The sequence below is a fragment of the Rhipicephalus microplus genome, unplaced genomic scaffold (genome assembly GCF_043290135.1).
Source record: "Rhipicephalus microplus isolate Deutch F79 unplaced genomic scaffold, USDA_Rmic scaffold_257, whole genome shotgun sequence".
Lineage (NCBI taxonomy): Eukaryota > Metazoa > Arthropoda > Arachnida > Ixodida > Ixodidae > Rhipicephalus > Rhipicephalus microplus.
Window position 1 is genome coordinate 11,798 of NW_027464828.1, and position 10,703 is coordinate 22,500.

Sequence of the window (10,703 nt, forward strand, 5' to 3'; positions counted from 1 at the left end):
GACCTATGAGTGCGTTGCGCCGTTTGTACCCGCGTCCGCCACCTGGCCGACCGTCCAAGGTCGCGGTGTTGGCGTCCGCTGGGCGCAACAATTTGTCACGGGGTGCCGCTCCACATTCAGGCAGCCCCGTGGGGAAAAGCCGACCCCGCGTCCAAACGGGGTCAGCGGCAGAAAGTGTCGGGCGCAGACGCAGCTGAGGCGCTCACCCTTCACAATCCGTTAATGATCCTTCCGCAGGTTCACCTACGGAAACCTTGTTACGACTTTTACTTCCTCTAAATGATCAAGTTTGGTCATCTTTCCAACAGACCGGCGCAACCGAAAGGCCGCGCCGGACATCGGTCCGAAGACCTCACTAAATCATTCAATCGGTAGTAGCGACGGGCGGTGTGTACAAAGGGCAGGGACGTAATCAACGCGAGCTTATGACTCGCGCTTACTGGGAATTCCTCGTTCAAGGGGAACAATTGCAAGCCCCTATCCCAATCACGAAAGAAGTTCCACGGGTTACCCAGTCTTTTCAGACAGGGATAAAGACACGCTGCTTCCTTCAGTGTAGCGCGCGTGCGGCCCCGGACATCTAAGGGCATCACAGACCTGTTATTGCTCTGTTTCGTGCGGCTAGGAGCCGCTTGTCCCTCTAAGAAGGTTGTAAGGTGCTGGGAACCCCGCACCTATTTAATAGGCTAGAGTCTCGTTCGTTATCGGAATTAACCAGACAAATCGCTCCACCAACTAAGAACGGCCATGCACCACCATCCACCGAATCAAGAAAGAGCTCTCAATCTGTCAATCCTCCCAGTGTCCGGGCCGGGTAAGTTTTCCCGTGTTGAGTCAAATTAAGCCGCAGGCTCCACTCCTGGTGGTGCCCTTCCGTCAATTCCTTTAAGTTTCAGCTTTGCAACCATACTTCCCCCGGAACCCAAATACTTTGGTTTCCCGGAAGCTGCCCGCCGAGTCATTTGAGTAACTCAGGCGGATCGCTGGTTGGCATCGTTTATGGTCAGAACTAGGGCGGTATCTGATCGCCTTCGAACCTCTGACTTTCGTTCTTGATCAATGAAAACATTCTTGGCAAATGCTTTCGCAGTAGTTCGTCTTGCGACGGTCCAAGAATTTCACCTCTAGCGCCGCAATACGAATGCCCCCGTCCGTCCCTCTTAATCATTACCTCGTATTCCAAAAACCAACAGAACAGAAACGAGGTCTTGTTCTATTATTCCATGCAAGTTTATTCAGGCGACTCGCCTGCGTTGAGCACTCTAATTTTTTCAAAGTAAAAGCACCGGCCATCTCGAGGCACACAATGAAGTGCACCAAGAAAGAACCGGCATGATGTTCAGTCCGAGCCGTCGCATCGGGTAGATGCACTACTCGTCTGGAACTGAGATCCAACTACGAGCTTTTTAACCGCAGCAGCTTTAGTATACGCTATTGGAGCTGGAATTACCGCGGCTGCTGGCACCAGACTTGCCCTCCAATTGATCCTCGTTAAAGGATTTAGAGTGTACTCATTTCAATTACGGGGCCTCAAAAGAGTCCCGTATTGTTATTTTTCGTCACTACCTCCCCGTGCCGGGAGTGGGTAATTTGCGCGCCTGCTGCCTTCCTTGGATGTGGTAGCCGTTTCTCAGGCTCCCTCTCCGGAATCGAACCCTGATTCTCCGTTACCCGTAACAACCATGGTAAGCAAGTAACCTACCATCGAAAGTTGATAAGGCAGACACTTGAAAGAAACGTCGCCGGCTCGTGGCCATGCGATCAGCACAAAGTTATCCAGAGTCACCACACAATACGGGCCGAAACCCGATCGATCTTGGTCTAATAAAAGCACCCGTTACCCAAAGGGCTCCAGGCTCACTGCATGTATTAGCTCTAGAATTGCCACAGTTATCCAAGTAGGAAGAAACGATCTAAGGAACCATAACTGATTTAATGAGCCATTCGCGGTTTCGCCTTATTTCGGCATGTACTTAGACATGCATGGCTTAATCTTTGAGACAAGCATATGATTACTGGCAGGATCAACCAGGTAATCGTTCGACTGCGCGTCCGTCCTCGCCTTCGGCGGGCCGGACGCAGTCTGTGTGCGGCGGAGGCCACCTTCAGGCGCCCCAACACGCTTATTTTGCACTCCGAGATGACGGCGTTCGAGCTCGCTACGGCACAACCTTCCCGAAAGACGAGTGGGAGCCGTGCGGCAAGAAGCACGTTCATGCTCGCTCTTTTTCGTTGCATCGACTCGGTCGCGCCGTGCGGGTTGCCCAAGCCCGCTGCACTGTCGGTGGACCGGCCGGAACTAGCAACGGAGCCGAGACTGCAAAGCCGCCAGACGACGGGTCACGCCCGCGTCTTCGGCGCTTTCGCATCTGAATCGCCCGAGGACGACACGGAACACACCTCGATATCGTGGTAAAACGGCACCGTCCGACAACCAGCCCCTAACGCATCAAGCGGATGAGGCTGCATACGACTGCCGTGGATTCCCCTGGAGCAGACCCGAGGACACGCTTGACGAGGCCGAAGCCCGCCGCATATCAGACACCCGGTCGCTTTCGCGTACGCCGCTCACGAGAACCCCCACATAATAGCAGCGATAAGTACCCAGACCTCCTTGGGCACTAATACGAGCGTACTCGAGAAAATTTCACCGCGGGTGTGCCCCGAAACGTGTGGCACGTTGAGCGTGCCACAAGTCTACGTCGCTCTCAAACCCGCCGAGGTCGTAGAATTTGCGACCCTACTCACGAAATTCCCACCGAGGATACGGCCGCAAACGTACCGCACCTTGGGTAGGCCACAAGTTTGTGCAACACTACGCTGACGGCACAGCACCGAGGTCGTGCGCGCACGCACGGGAAAATTCCGCCGCGGTTTCTGCCGAAAACGTGAGGCACCACGACTCTCCGCAAGTTCGCGTCGACTGCGAAAGACCGAAGTCGTGAACGACGTGTCCGCTACTCGCCGCCGACACGCTGGACACCAAACGTACAACGACTCGACGGCGTCGTAGAGGCCCACGACGCGGTTTTCCTTAACGACGTCTCGGCGTGGCACCGACAGGTTAGAACGGCCGACCAACGTTCCCTGTCCGCCGTTCGGCTCAGTCGAAGGGCTCGGCGACTTCGGCAACGCTGCGAAGCCGCACGGTGACGCACGCCATGTCCCCATTTTTTTTTTTTTTCTTTCTGCGTCTGCCGGGGTGCCCCTATAATAGCAGCGATAAGCACCCAGACCGCCGTGGGTCGCTCGCCCCGGCTGACGTGGTTTTTCGTACTCCTGCGGCGGTCGCCGTCAAGCACGTCCAAATACGCTACTTTCGTGGGCGCATTCACGCTCTTTCGCTTCGCCGGAGTGCCAGCACTCACTCTGCCAAAAACGGCGAACATCCGAGCGGCGGTTCCCACTTTTGCGTCGGCGTCGCAAACCCCGCCCCGGCAGACGAGGTTTGCCGTACTCGTGCGACGGTGGCCGGCGGGCACGTCGAAAGACGCCGATATCGTGCGCGAATTGGCGCACCTTGGCTTCACCGGAGTGCCGCCACTGACTCCTCCAAAAACGGCGAAGATCCGAGCGGCGCTTCCCACTTTCGCATCGGCGTCCCGAACTCCGCCCCGGCTGACGCGGTTTACCGTACTCGTGCGACGGTCGCCGGCGAGCACGTGGAAAGACGCCGATATCGTGCCCGAATCGGCTCCGTTCGGCTTCGCCGGAGTGCCAGCACTGGCTCGGCGAAAGACGACGAACATCCGAGCGACGGTTCTCACTATTGCGTACGCGTCGCAAACCCCGCCCCGGCAGACGCACTTTGCCGTACTCGTGCGACGGTCGCCGGCGAGCACGTAGAAAGACGCCGATATCGTGCCGGAATCGGCCCCGTTTGGCTTCGCCGGAGTGCCAGCACTCACTCGGCCACAAACGGCGAACATCCGAGCGGCGGTTCCCACTTAGCCGTCGGCGTCCCGAACTCCGCCCCGGCAGACGCGGTTGCCGAGCTCGTGCGACTAGCGACCGCGAAGCCGTCTCGCGACGCCGCTTTCGTGCGCGGCTCCCACTGCGACCTGGGTCACCCGAGGTCGACGAGCAAGAAAGAATGTCGAAAAAAAATTTTTTTTTTTTTTGCGTCTGCCGGGGTGCCCCTATAATAGCAGCGATAAGCACCCAGACCGCCATGGGTCGCTCGCCCCGGCTGACGTGGTTTTTCGTTTTCCTGCGGTGGTCGTCGTCAAGCACGTCCAAACACGCCACTTTCGTGGGCGCATTCGCGCTCTTTCGCTTCGCCGGAGTGCCAGCACTCACTCTGCCAAAAACGGCGAACATCCTAGTGGCGGTTCCCACTTTTGCGTCGGCGTCGCCAACCCCGCCCCGGCATACGCGGTTTGCCGTACTCGTGCGGCGGTGGCCGGCGGGCACGTCGAAAGACACCGATATCGTGCGCGAGTCGATGCTTCTTGGTCTCGCAGGAGGGCCGCCACTCACTCCTGCAAAAACGGCGAAGATCCGAGCGGCGCTTCCCACTTTTTCGTCGGCATCGCAAACCTCGCCCCGGCAGACGCGCTTTGCCGTACTCGTGCGACGGTCGCCGGCGAGCACGTCGAAATACGCCGATATCGTGCCCGAATCGGCCCCGTTTCGCTTCGCCGGAGTGCCAGCACTCACTCGGCCAAAAACGGCGAACATCCGAGCAGCGGTACCCACTTAGCCGTCGGCATCCCGAACTCCGCGCCGGCTGACGCGGTTGCCGAGCTCGTGCGACTAGCGACCGCGAACGCGTCTCGCGACGCCGCTTTCGTGCGCGGCTCCCATTGCGACCTGGGTTACCCGAGCTCGACCAGCAAAAAAGAAGGTCGAAAAAAAATTTTTTTTTTCTGCGTCTGCCGGGGTGCCCCTATAATAGCAGCGATAAGCACCCAGACCGCCGTGGGTCGCTCGCCCCGGCTGACGTGGTTTTTCGTACTCCTGCAGCGGTCGCCGTCAAGCACGTCCAAATACGCCACTTTCGTGGGCGCTTTCGCGCTCTTTCGCGTCGCCGGTGTGCCAGCACTCACTCTGCCAAAAACGGCGAACATCCTAGTGGCGGTTCCCACTTTTGCGTCGGCGTCGCCAACCCCGCCCCGGCATACGCGGTTTGCCGTACTCGTGCGGCGGTGGCCGGCGGGCACGTCGAAAGACACCGATATCGTGCGCGAGTCGATGCTTCTTGGTCTCGCAGGAGGGCCGCCACTCACTCCTGCAAAAACGGCGAAGATCCGAGCGGCGCTTCCCACTTTTTCGTCGGCATCGCAAACCTCGCCCCGGCAGACGCGCTTTGCCGTACTCGTGCGACGGTCGCCGGCGAGCACGTCGAAATACGCCGATATCGTGCCCGAATCGGCCCCGTTTCGCTTCGCCGGAGTGCCAGCACTCACTCGGCCAAAAACGGCGAACATCCGAGCAGCGGTACCCACTTAGCCGTCGGCATCCCGAACTCCGCGCCGGCTGACGCGGTTGCCGAGCTCGTGCGACTAGCGACCGCGAACGCGTCTCGCGACGCCGCTTTCGTGCGCGGCTCCCATTGCGACCTGGGTTACCCGAGCTCGACCAGCAAAAAAGAAGGTCGAAAAAAAATTTTTTTTTTCTGCGTCTGCCGGGGTGCCCCTATAATAGCAGCGATAAGCACCCAGACCGCCGTGGGTCGCTCGCCCCGGCTGACGTGGTTTTTCGTACTCCTGCAGCGGTCGCCGTCAAGCACGTCCAAATACGCCACTTTCGTGGGCGCTTTCGCGCTCTTTCGCGTCGCCGGTGTGCCAGCACTCACTCTGCCAAAAACGGCCAACATCCGAGCGGCGGTTCCCACTTTTGCGTCGGCGTCGTAAACCCCGCCCCGGCAGACGCGGTTTGCCCTACTCGTTCGACGGTCGCCGGCGAGCGCGTCGAAAGACGCCGATATCGTGCGCTAATTGGCGCTCCTTGGCTTCTCCGGAGTGCCGCCACTCACTCCTCCAAAAACGGCGAAGATCCGAGCGGCGTTCTCCACTTTCGCATCGGCGTCCCGAACTCCGCCCGGGCTGACGCGGTTTACCGTACTCGTGCGACGGTCGCCGCCGGGCACGTCGAAAGACGCCGATATCGTGCCGTAATCGGCCCCGTTTGGCTTCGCCCGAGTGCCAGCACTCACTCGGCCAAAAACGGCGAACATCCGAGCAGCGTTTCCCACTTTCGCATCGGCGTCCCGAAGCCCGCCCCGGCAGACGCGGTTTGCCCTACTCGAGCGACGGTCGCCGGCGATCACGTCGAAAGGCGCCGAATTCGTGCACGAATCGATGCTTCTTGGTCTCGCAGGAGGGCCGCCACTCACTCCTGCAAAAACGGCGAAGATCCGAGTTGCGCTTCCCACTTTTTCGTCGGCGTCCCGAACTACGCCCCGGCTGACGCGGTTTACCGTACTCGTGCGACGGTCGCCGGCGGGCACTTCAAAATACGCCGATTTCGTGGGCGCATTCACGCTGTTTCGCTTCCCCGGAGTGCCAACACTCACTCTGCCGAAAGCGGCGATCATCCGAGCGGCGGTTCCCACTTTTGCGTCGGCTTCGCAAACGGCGCCCCGGCAGACGCGCTCGTGCGACGTACTCGTGCGACGGTCGCCGGCGAGCACGTCGAAAGACGCCGATATCGTGCTCGAATCGACCCCGTTTCGCTTCGCCGGAGTGCTGCCAGTCACGGCGCAGAAAACGGCGAACAAGTGTTTTTTTTTTTTTTTCCTAGAATTTGTGTTATAGAAGGCACATTTGATATCGGACGATAATTTTCAACTTTATCACGCGCACCGATTTTCGTGTAGAGGTTTGCAAGTTTATGGGAATTTCTCCACTTGGAATAATGCGATTTAGTAGTACTACGAGAACTTCATGGATGTACTCAAGGGTACGGGGCAAGTCAGTTACGTCAACACCTGCAGATTTTTTACACTTCAAACTGAAAATTGTTGGTTGTGAGTCCTCGTGTGATATTAAAGGCCGATTCGCTAACACATAGAACAAAGAAAGAAAGGAAGAAAAAACGCCCGCGCTCGCTCAAGAAACCTGGGTTCGCAACAAGTGGCAACAACAAGCAACCGAGCGAGTGCGCCAAAACCCGTGGCGGCCGAACAAACGCGAAGTCCCAACCGCGTCAGCCGGGGCGGCACGGGACAGGAAAAATCACTTCAGCCGGGGCGGCGGGGCACCGAATAAACCTCGTCACCTCGTCGCAGGATAAAAGAGGAAACAAAAAGTCTAAACAGCGTCTGCTGGAGCGAATGCGTAATAAAACAACAACAACAACAAAAAAAAAACACCCGCGCTCAAGAAGTCTGCAATCCTCACAAAAGGCGACTGTGACCGAGCAGCGTCAGCCGGGGCCGTGCGGAAACGGAAAAACCGCGACTACCGGGGCGTCGAGGCACCGAAAAATCCTCTTCAGCCGCGGCGAAAAAAAAAAACAAAAAGAAAGACGGAGGGGGGGGGGGGAACCACGTCTGCCGGGGCGAAGGAAAAAAAAAACGCGTCTGCCGGGGCGAGCCCGGGTGCGGCACCACCGGGAAAACTGTGGCAAACAGACATGGCGATCGAGTGAGTGGGCCGCCAGCCAGGCTCAGCCAAAAAGTGCAAAGTCCGAACTGCGTCAGCCGGGGCGGCAAAAACCGCGTCAGCCGGGGCGGCGCAAAAAACCGCGTCTGCCGGGGCGGCACGAAACCGCGTCAGCCGGGGCGGGGCGAAAACTGCGTCAGCCGGGGCGAAAAGAAAAAAAAAAAACGCGTCTGCCGGGGCAAGCCCGGGTGCGGCACCACCGGGAAAACTGTGGCAAACAGACATGGCGATCGAGTGAGTGGGCCGCCAGCCAGGCACAGCCGAAAAGTGCAAAGTCCGAACCGTGTCAGCCGGGGCGACGCAAAAACCGCGTCAGCCGGGGCGGCGCGAAAACCGCGTCAGCCGGGGCGGCACGAAACCGCGTCAGCCGGGGCGGCGCGAAAACTGCGTCAGCCGGGGCGGCGCGAAAACCTCGTCAGCCGGGGCGAGCGAAAAGGGGGGGGGGGGGGGGAACCACGTCTGCCGGGGCGAAAGAAAAAAAAAACGCGTCTGCCGGGGCGAGCCCGGGTGCGGCACCACCGGGAAGACTGTGGCAAACAGACATGGCGATCGAGTGAGTGGGCCGCCAGCCAGGCTCAGCCCAAAAAGTGCCAAGTCCGAACTGCGTCAGCCGGGGCGGCAAAAACCGCGTCAGCCGGGGCGGCGCGAAAACCGCGTCTGCCGGGGCGGCGCGAAAACTGCGTCAGCCGGGGCGAGCCCGGGTGCGGCACCACCGGGAAAACTGTGGCTAACAGACATGGCGATCGAGTGAGTGGGCCACCAGCCAGGCTCAGCCAAAAAGTGCCAAGTCCGAACTGCGTCAGCCGGGGCGGCAAAAACCGCGTCAGCCGGGGCGGCGCAAAAAAACCGCGTCTGCCGGGGCGGCACGAAACCGCGTCAGCCGGGGCGGCGCGAAAACTGCGTCAGCCGGGGCGAAAGAAAAAAAAAAACGCGTCTGCCGGGGCGAGCCCGGGTGCGGCACCACCGGGAAAACTGTGGCAAACAGACATGGCGATCGAGTGAGTGGGCCGCCAGCCAGGCACAGCCGAAAAGTGCTAAGTCCGAACTGCGTCTGCCGGGGCGGCACGAAACCGCGTCAGCCGGGGCGGCGCGAAAACCGCGTCTGCCGGGGCGGCACGAAACCGCGTCAGCCGGGGCGGCGCGAAAACTGCGTCAGCCGGGGCGAGCCCGGGTGCGGCACCACCGGGAAAACTGTGGCAAACAGACATGGCGATCGAGTGAGTGGGCCGCCAGCCAGGCACAGCCGAAAAGTGCTAAGTCCGAACTGCGTCTGCCGGGGCGGCACGAAACCGCGTCAGCCGGGGCGGCGCGAAAACCGCGTCTGCCGGGGCGGCACGAAACCGCGTCAGCCGGGGCGGCGCGAAAACTGCGTCAGCCGGGGCGAGCCCGGGTGCGGCACCACCGGGAAAACTGTGGCAAACAGACATGGCGATCGAGTGAGTGGGCCGCCAGCCAGGCACAGCCGAAAAGTGCTAAGTCCGAACTGCGTCAGCCGGGGCGGCAAAAACCGCGTCAGCCGGGGCGGCGCAAAAAACCGCGTCTGCCGGGGCGGCACGAAACCGCGTCAGCCGGGGCGGCGCGAAAACTGCGTCAGCCGGGGCGAAAGAAAAAAAAAAAACGCGTCTGCCGGGGCGAGCCCGGGTGCGGCACCACCGGGAAAACTGTGGCAAACAGACATGGCGATCGAGTGAGTGGGCCGCCAGCCAGGCACAGCCGAAAAGTGCTAAGTCCGAACTGCGTCTGCCGGGGCGGCACGAAACCGCGTCAGCCGGGGCGGCGCGAAAACCGCGTCTGCCGGGGCGGCACGAAACCGCGTCAGCCGGGGCGGCGCGAAAACTGCGTCAGCCGGGGCGAGCCCGGGTGCGGCACCACCGGGAAAACTGTGGCAAACAGACATGGCGATCGAGTGAGTGGGCCGCCAGCCAGGCACAGCCGAAAAGTGCTAAGTCCGAACTGCGTCTGCCGGGGCGGCACGAAACCGCGTCAGCCGGGGCGGCGCGAAAACCGCGTCTGCCGGGGCGGCACGAAACCGCGTCAGCCGGGGCGGCGCGAAAACTGCGTCAGCCGGGGCGAGCCCGGGTGCGGCACCACCGGGAAAACTGTGGCAAACAGACATGGCGATCGAGTGAGTGGGCCGCCAGCCAGGCACAGCCGAAAAGTGCAAAGTCCGAACCGTGTCAGCCGGGGCGACGCAAAAACCGCGTCAGCCGGGGCGGCGCGAAAACCGCGTCAGCCGGGGCGGCACGAAACCGCGTCAGCCGGGGCGGCGCGAAAACTGCGTCAGCCGGGGCGGCGCGAAAACCTCGTCAGCCGGGGCGAGCGAAAAGGGGGGGGGGGGGAACCACGTCTGCCGGGGCGAAAGAAAAAAAAAACGCGTCTGCCGGGGCGAGCCCGGGTGCGGCACCACCGGGAAGACTGTGGCAAACAGACATGGCGATCGAGTGAGTGGGCCGCCAGCCAGGCTCAGCCCAAAAAGTGCCAAGTCCGAACTGCGTCAGCCGGGGCGGCAAAAACCGCGTCAGCCGGGGCGGCGCGAAAACCGCGTCTGCCGGGGCGGCGCGAAAACTGCGTCAGCCGGGGCGAGCCCGGGTGCGGCACCACCGGGAAAACTGTGGCTAACAGACATGGCGATCGAGTGAGTGGGCCACCAGCCAGGCTCAGCCAAAAAGTGCCAAGTCCGAACTGCGTCAGCCGGGGCGGCAAAAACCGCGTCAGCCGGGGCGGCGCAAAAAAACCGCGTCTGCCGGGGCGGCACGAAACCGCGTCAGCCGGGGCGGCGCGAAAACTGCGTCAGCCGGGGCGAAAGAAAAAAAAAAACGCGTCTGCCGGGGCGAGCCCGGGTGCGGCACCACCGGGAAAACTGTGGCAAACAGACATGGCGATCGAGTGAGTGGGCCGCCAGCCAGGCACAGCCGAAAAGTGCTAAGTCCGAACTGCGTCTGCCGGGGCGGCACGAAACCGCGTCAGCCGGGGCGGCGCGAAAACCGCGTCTGCCGGGGCGGCACGAAACCGCGTCAGCCGGGGCGGCGCGAAAACTGCGTCAGCCGGGGCGAGCCCGGGTGCGGCACCACCGGGAAAACTGTGGCAAACAGACAT

The 10,703-nt window shown here is 61.1% G+C and overlaps 1 non-coding gene across 1 annotated transcript; it reads right to left on the reverse strand.

The window, feature by feature from the left end:
• Window positions 1–220: 220 nt before the first annotated feature.
• Window positions 221–2,035, reverse strand: LOC142792879 (small subunit ribosomal RNA). The gene has a single exon (XR_012891271.1). It is a non-coding gene; the product is annotated as a small subunit ribosomal RNA (ribosomal RNA).
• Between the last annotated feature and the right edge of the window lie 8,668 nt (window positions 2,036–10,703).